Genomic DNA, 7673 nt, shown 5'->3' on the forward strand with positions numbered 1-7673 from the left:
CAGGAGGATATCCTGCCAGCTTGCCCTTCCACACTCAACCAGAGGGAAAGAACAACTTATTGATAGAGATCTTGCCTAGTGAAAGCAAGTTCTGGGGGGTAACCTTGACACATACCTAACTAAAGCAACTCAAGAAAGGAGGGGGAAGGAGGGAGGGAAGGAAGGAGGGAGGAAGGGAAGGAAGGAAAGAGGAAGGAAGGAAAGAGGAGGAGGAAGAGGAAGAAGAAGAAGAAGAAGAAGAAGAAGAAGAAGAAGAAGAAGAAGAAGAAGAAGAAGAAGAAGAAAAGCCTTCTCCTGAACTTACTTTACCAGGAACTTCAAAGGTTCTTATCAAAACTGACAAAGGGTGCCACCATTCTCTTCTCTGCCCAGAGGGTAGTAATTCAGGAAGCCCTGCTGCCTGGTGGGAGGGGAAAGCTGGCAGGGTATTCCCAGAATACTAAATCATTGTCAAAAAACTTTTACCAGGCTTGATGGCGCATGCCTTCAATCCCAGTCCTGGAAGACAGAGACAGGCATATCTCTGTGTGTTCAAGACCAGCCTGGTCTACATAGTGAGTTCCAGGACAGCCTGGGCTATGTGGAGAGACTCTGTCTCAAAAGATTAAAAATAAATTAATTAAATTAATAATACATAAATGAAATTTCACAGCAGGACTGAGGAGATGCTTGCTGCTGAAGCATTAAGGCCTGAGTTCATACACACAAGCAAGTTAGGGATTGTATCTAGTCCTGGAGAGGTGGAGACGGCAGATCCCTGGGCTTGCTGGCAGGCCACCTCAGTTTACTCGGTGGGCAAATGAGAGACCTTGTCTCAGAAAACAAGATTGATCACTCCTAAGGAACAACACCTGGGGCTGTCTTCTGGCCTCCGTATGTGCACCTACACACACGTGCACGTGTGCACGCACGCGCGCGCACACACACGTTTTCACATTAATATCTTGCCTCCCCATTTTTCAATGTATCTCTTAAGCCTCAGGGCTGTGTTTCATACTAGCTAACCCTATCAGAATCCCATGAAGAACCCTCAAACCCAGTGCGTCTGAAAATTCCATCAGTCTTTTCCCTGTCTCTGGAGAGGGTGTTCTTTCTTTTTGTTTGTTTTGTTTTTCAAGACAGGGTTTCTCTATGTAACAGCCCTAGCTGTCCTGGCACAAGCTCTTGTAGATCAGGCTGGCCTTGAATTCACAGAGATTCGCCTGCCTCTGCCTCCCGAGTGCTGGGATTAAAGGCGTGCGCCTTTAACCGACTGGAGATGGTGTTCTTACCTATTATATTCCCAAAGATGAGTAACCCTCAATTCATGCTCCCTGCCCTCCCTGTCTTCTGCCCTCCACCAGTTTGCTGCACAATAGAAAATGAACCAGAGCATCTCTCTCTAGCCCCCCCTCCCCCACCTTCCACCTCCATCTTGCTGAGTTCCATAGCTAATGTCAGTTTGTTACTGGTTCTATTTTGTTTTTATTTTTTTAAGTATTTGTGTGTGTGTGTGTGCGTGCCCATGTACGTGCATACCTGTATACCTGTGCCCAAAGAGGCCAGAAGAGGCCGTCAGATCCCCTACAGCTTGAGTTACAGGCTGTTTTAGATGCCAATATGACTTGTAGAAACTAAACTTGAGTACTCTGCAAGAGCAGCAAGGACTCTTAGCCCCAGAGCCATCACCCCAGTCTGCCAATGCTTTGTTTGTTTGTTTGTTTGTTTGTTTGTTGAAATAGGGCTTCTCTGTGTGGCCCTGGCTGTCCTGAAACTCACCCTGTAGACCAGGCTGACCTCAAATTAACAGATATCCAACTGCCTCTTCCTCCCAAATGTTGGGATTCTGGGAGTGCACCACCACTGCCTGGCTTTTGCTCTCATGGGCAAACACAAAAGTTACAATGTCTCAGTTTTCTCTGCGACACCGTTCCCACCAGTAAGACACTGAATCTACTCGCACTGACTTCCAAGGGCAACGCCAAGGGCCAGCTGTGCATCTTTACTCTCCAAGTTGCAGATGTGGTAGAAGCCTGTAATCTAAAGTTCATGCCGCGAGTGTGTTTACAGTACTAGGTAGACCCTGCAAACCATGACAGTGTCCACACAGAGTATCAGTAACTAAACGATTATCAGCATGTTTTGGTGCAAGCTCCAGTAGAGGACTGGGAGGAGTAGAGCAGGGCAGAGAGCCACCCTGGTGCAAAGGTTCTGTGATATGGAGCTTGTATTCTTGAGCGGAGTTGAGATTTTTCAATTAGGTCTAGAACATATCTCCAAACCGTCCTTCCCAGGAAGAATGTTTGCTGGTCCATCTCTGCTGGACTAGGGTGTGAACTCCCTAATATTTCCAACGTTGCTTATGTGTAGAATGGCTGAGCAGGCAACTGCAGGCATCTTGAATGGCAGAGGCAAAGAGGCCCAAGGGCAAAGAGGAAGCAGAGCTGGGCTGAGCAGTGCAAGTGAGTGGCTTCCAGATTCATCCTCCACATAGCCGATGTCCTCAGCAAGGGCCTCAGGAAGTTTACTGAGGGGACACAGCAGAGTGACAGAGGAATCTGATACACCCAGTTCTGCTCTGACTTAGTCCAGCCGATCACACAGCCTGTGTCCTAATGGACTCAATAGGCTACGGTTCAGGGGATGAGCTGCCGTATCCCCCATATAAACTGGTCTCAGGGCAGCACTGATACGCTTCGTCTCCCTTCTATTCCACCCATTCCAAGCGTCCCCACCCTTGGCCAGCATTCAGCAGATCTGGGCTGCTGCCTATTGGTGACTCAAATTTTCATCCCCAGGGGGTATGAATCATTAATTGTGCTTGCTGCCGTCCGTGTTCGTTTACAGTTAGCACTGGACATGCAGGTACTGAGATATGCCCGCAGAGCGCATCCTTCCCCCACCCCCTCCACCACCACCCTCCAAACACACACCCCGAGTTCAGCACCTCCTCTGCTGGTCTTCTTTAATGGCACAACCATTACCTGTCATTGTAGCCAGCATCAGCTCTTTATCTATATACAAATGCCTGCAATAAATGTAAAGGGAAAAGCTTTACGGTGTTGATGGCTCCATCCAGGACTGGATGGGCCTGTGGTTTGGGCTGTGTTAAAGCAGCACATGCGGTGGGAAAGCATGGTGGAGCGAATCTACTCAACTCATGGTCAGAAAGGGAAAAGAGAGAAAGGGGTGGGTGTCCCACAGTCCCCCCCCCAGGAGCTCATCCCTAGAGCTCTAAAGACCCCCACTAGACCCCACCTCCCAAAAGCTCCTCCACATCCCAGTAATCGTACCCTGGGGACCAAACCTTTACAATGGCACAAGACTGAGGATAGAGACCCAGCCTGACCACATAGTCCTCTGGGAGATGCTTAAGACCCAAAGTACAGTATAGCACTGGCAACATGGTAACGTTTTGTGTTTTCCCTGAGACAAGGTCTCATGTTTCCCAGACTGGCCACAGCTCCCTGTATAGCTGAAGCCAACTTTGAACTTGTAATCTCCCTGTCTCCACCATTGAGGGCTAAGATTACAGGTATGTACCTTTATGCCCACTTTATACTGAGGAATGGAACCCAAGGCTTCATGCATGTTGGACAAGCGTCCTACCAATTGAGCTATGTCCCTGATCCAGTAATTCTTTGTGTGCTAGCACACAATATGGAAAAACGTTTGGGTAAATGGTCATAGCTTTTAGCACAACAGAACCCTCATGCGTCTCCCGGAAGATGCGCCTTCTCTATTCCACACCAGGAGGCAAGATTCCTAACCCAGCAAGCAGTACCTGACAGTGTGAGAACAGAAAACCCAGTCTACGGGCGAGTCTATCAACCAACTTATCATGACGAGTCCCCCAAGTCTCTGCTCCTCCAGAATCTACCATTTTCTTAATCTTTTGGGGGGATAGGAGTTCAAGATAGGGTCTCTCTGTGTAGCCCCAGCTGTCCTGTAACTTGCTCTGTAGACCAGGCTGGCCTCTAACTCAGAGATTTGCCTACCTCTGCCTCCCAGAGTGCTGGGATTAAAGTTGTATGTGACTACCACCTGGCATTTTTTTAATCTTTTTCTTTTAGTTTTTTTAGTTTTTTCAAGACAGGGTTTCTCTGTAGCTTTGGAGCCTGTCCTGGCACTAGCTCTTGTAGACCAGGCTGGCCTCGAACTCACAGAGATCCGCCTGCCTCTACCTCCCGAGTGCTGGGATTAAAGGCGTGTGCCACCACCGCCCAGTTCATTTTTTTAATCTTTAAAAGATGTATTTAGTTATTATGGGGAGTGCACACTTGCCATGGCACACCTGGGAGGACCAGAGTCTAACTTAGCCAGTTCTTCCCTGCTTGATGTAGATCCCAGGGGTCAGACCAGAGCTTTTTATCAGATGAACCATCTCAATGGCCAGAATCCTATCATTTTTAATAAATATGACTTCATGAAAATGTTCACTATTGCTTTCTCGCCCTCAGGACAGTCAAGGAGCTGCTCTGGATGCTGCCTCCCCCTGTAGCCATGCTTTTCCTATTGCCTTTGTGAAGTGAGTATCATCTCTCTCTCTTAGGGAATAGACTTGGGGAGGGGGTTGGTTCTTTGTCCCATGTAACAAATCAATTCTAACACCCCAGTCCTGTTTTTTTTTTTTTCTTTAAGGACTACTGGTACAAGCCAGACACCTCTGTCTCATTTGCTTTATGCCATACTTCTGTCCAAAGACTTCTCAGCAGAGTGTTAAAACTGGATCTAGGCCTTGCCTGATGTTCATTCCCCATCACTACCAAAAACAAAGACCAGAGCTAGGCATCCTTACCAGGATATTAAACCAACTCAGAGAGAATTGCCGCTCACTCATTGCATTTCCCTGATTTAACATTGCTGGTTGGTTGTTGCCAATTTGACACAAACTTAGAGGCATTTGAGAAGATGGATCTAAACCAAGAAATGAAGCCATAAAACTGGCCAGTAAGAAAGGCTGTGGGACATTTTCTTGATTAACGATTGATGTGGGGGAGCCTAGTTCAATGTGGGAGATACCACCCCGATCCAGAGTGGCTTAAGAAAGCAGCTTGTGCAAGCCGCAGAGGGCAAGCCAGTAAATACTCCTCCATGGCTTGTGCTTCAGCTCCTGCCTCGGGATTTCTGCCCTGCCTGATTCCTGCCCTGACTTCCCTCAGAGCAGCAGTGGGACCTTAGAGCTGTGAGCTAAAATAAGCCCTTTCTTCCCTAGGTGACTTCTGGTCATGCTGTTTATCACAGAAATAGACTCCTTAACTAGCAGGCTGGGCCCAGACCCTTGAGATCTATATATGACCACATAACATAAACTCGGTTTCTGTTAGAGTGATTCTGGGGTGTTTACAGTATCCCTCCCAAAACCAGAAGAATGGGTAAGAAAAACGTGCTTCACCAAGCATGGTGGTGCACGCCTTTGATCCCAGCACTCAGGAGGCAGAGAGAGGCAGATCTCAGTGAGTTTGAAGACAACCTGGCCTACAAAGTGAGTTCCAGGACAGCCAGAACTGTTACACAGAGAAACCCTATATCTAACACACACACACACACACACACACACACACACACACACACACACACAGAAATATAAAAGAAAAGAAAAAAGAAAAATGTGGTACACAATGGAATATTACTCAGCTGTAAAGAAAAATGAAATAGTAAATTTGCAGATACATAGGTGGAACTGGAAAAGTTATACTGAGTGAGGAAGACAAACACCACACATCCTCTCTCTCGTGCAGATCCTACCTTCAGAGCTTTTGTCTGTTTAATTTGGAGCATAATTGACATCCAAGAAACCAGAAAGGGGCCATTGGCAGGGGGATATGCTGAAGGAGGGGAAGCAGATTATACAAAAGTACTGGCAGTGAAAAGGCTTAAGGGGGGGGGGGGTTGTGGAGGAAATTGGGATGGGAAGGCTAACTCAGTGGGTTATGAAAAAGCCATACTGAAGGCTGCCATCTCAAACCCAATTAGAAAGATAATTGGTAGTAGAATATGTTTGATGTAAGAGAAGAAGGAATACTGGAAGCTAAAAAGCTAAGTGGGGCTGGGGTCTAGGGGAGGGAGAAGAGAGAGGGCTGACCTACTTGATCCAAAGATGTATGAGAAAAAGCCATATGGAAGCCCACTAGTTAGGAAACTAATTTTCAAAGAGTTCCAACAGGAGAGCCTCCCAGACGGCATAGGTGGTTAAACAGAAGTCACAGGAAGAAGCATGGGCCACTTGCCGTTGAGTTATTACTCAGGAGCCTCAGAAGCACCCAAACTGCACATATATTGCCTCTGCTCTGGCTGCCCACCATAACTACTTGGTAAGACTCCTTTGCTCAAATACCTTTCAGTTTGGCTGCAGGACATAGAAAAATCAGTCCAAACCGACCAGGAAACTTCCCCCTTGCTGGCTAGATTTTTACCTTGCCAGAGGGTGCTATGCAGGCTGCTGAGGGGGGAAGAAAGCATCAATGATTTTAGCCAGCAATGGGCCTGCATGCCACAATACTGACCTGAGAGGCAGGATGTGTAACAGTGGCATGACCCGACACAGGACAGTAACTAACCGCTTTCTAATTGAGTTTGAAGTTCACAGAAGGGAATTTCATGCCTGGTACCACACTTCTGATCAAAAGCCCATGGCTGGGAAAGTCTTAGGCCCTAGGGTAGAGTCTTCTATTGTCAGTTTGCTAAATGGTCACATTGCTAAACTGCCTTCTAAATATTTGAACTTACACTCACGGGCCTGGGCTGTGCTCAGCCTTGGTCAGAGAACCCTCTTTGTGCAGCGGACAGTGATAAGGCAGAGATGTGTGACAGGACAAAGTGCCGAGAAGATGTGCAGTGCCCAGCTTGAATGGGACATCTTTGTCAACTCCCTGCCAAGGCTCAGGCACCATCACAGAAAAGGAGGCAGAAAGAATGTGAGATCTGGTTGGGCGGTGGCACCTTTAATCCCAGCACTCGGGAGGCAGAGACAGGCGGATCTCTGAGTTCGAGCCTGGTCTACAAGAGCTAGTTCCAGGACAGGCTCCAAAGCCACAAAGAAACCCTGTCTCAAAAAACAACAAACAAACAAAAAAGAATGTGAGATCTGGAAGACAGGGAGGGACGCTGTGAAATGCTGTCTCCTAGATGTGACGCGGCTATTGAACTCATGAACTCAGAGCAGCTGCGGTTACCTGTCCCAGACCTAGGGAAGATCAAGTCAGCCCAAATTCCTAGTAGATGGAGGAGATGTTCTCCAGCCCCATGCCTTACTGAGGAACAACTGTAGTTGATTGTAGCAGAGGGAGGGAGAATCATTTTCCTTTGAGAGTGTGGCAGCTGGTAGCTTTTCCATGTTCCGGTGGACGGCCCCACACCATGAGATATGAGCAGTACTGGCTGGACTTAGTGACCTATTAAAAATAAGGCATAAAGTCAGGAGGGGGTGGTAGGTGTTGCTGAGGTAACAGGGCAGTTGGAGAGGGGAAATGGGAAGAGTATATGATCATCTTTCATTGCATACATGTATAAAATTATCAAAGAGTAAAATATAAAAATAGAATGAGCAGCAGTTAGGTCTAGTCTGTGAGTTATCTCTTGAAACATTAAGAAGTTAGGAACGAGCCGGGCGGTGGTGGTGCACGCCTTTAATCCCAGCACTTGGGAGGCAGAGGCAGGCGGATCTCTGGGAGTTCGAGACCAGCCTGGTCTAC

This window comes from Microtus ochrogaster, chromosome 5 (genome assembly GCF_000317375.1).
Source record: "Microtus ochrogaster isolate Prairie Vole_2 chromosome 5, MicOch1.0, whole genome shotgun sequence".
NCBI lineage: Eukaryota > Metazoa > Chordata > Mammalia > Rodentia > Cricetidae > Microtus > Microtus ochrogaster.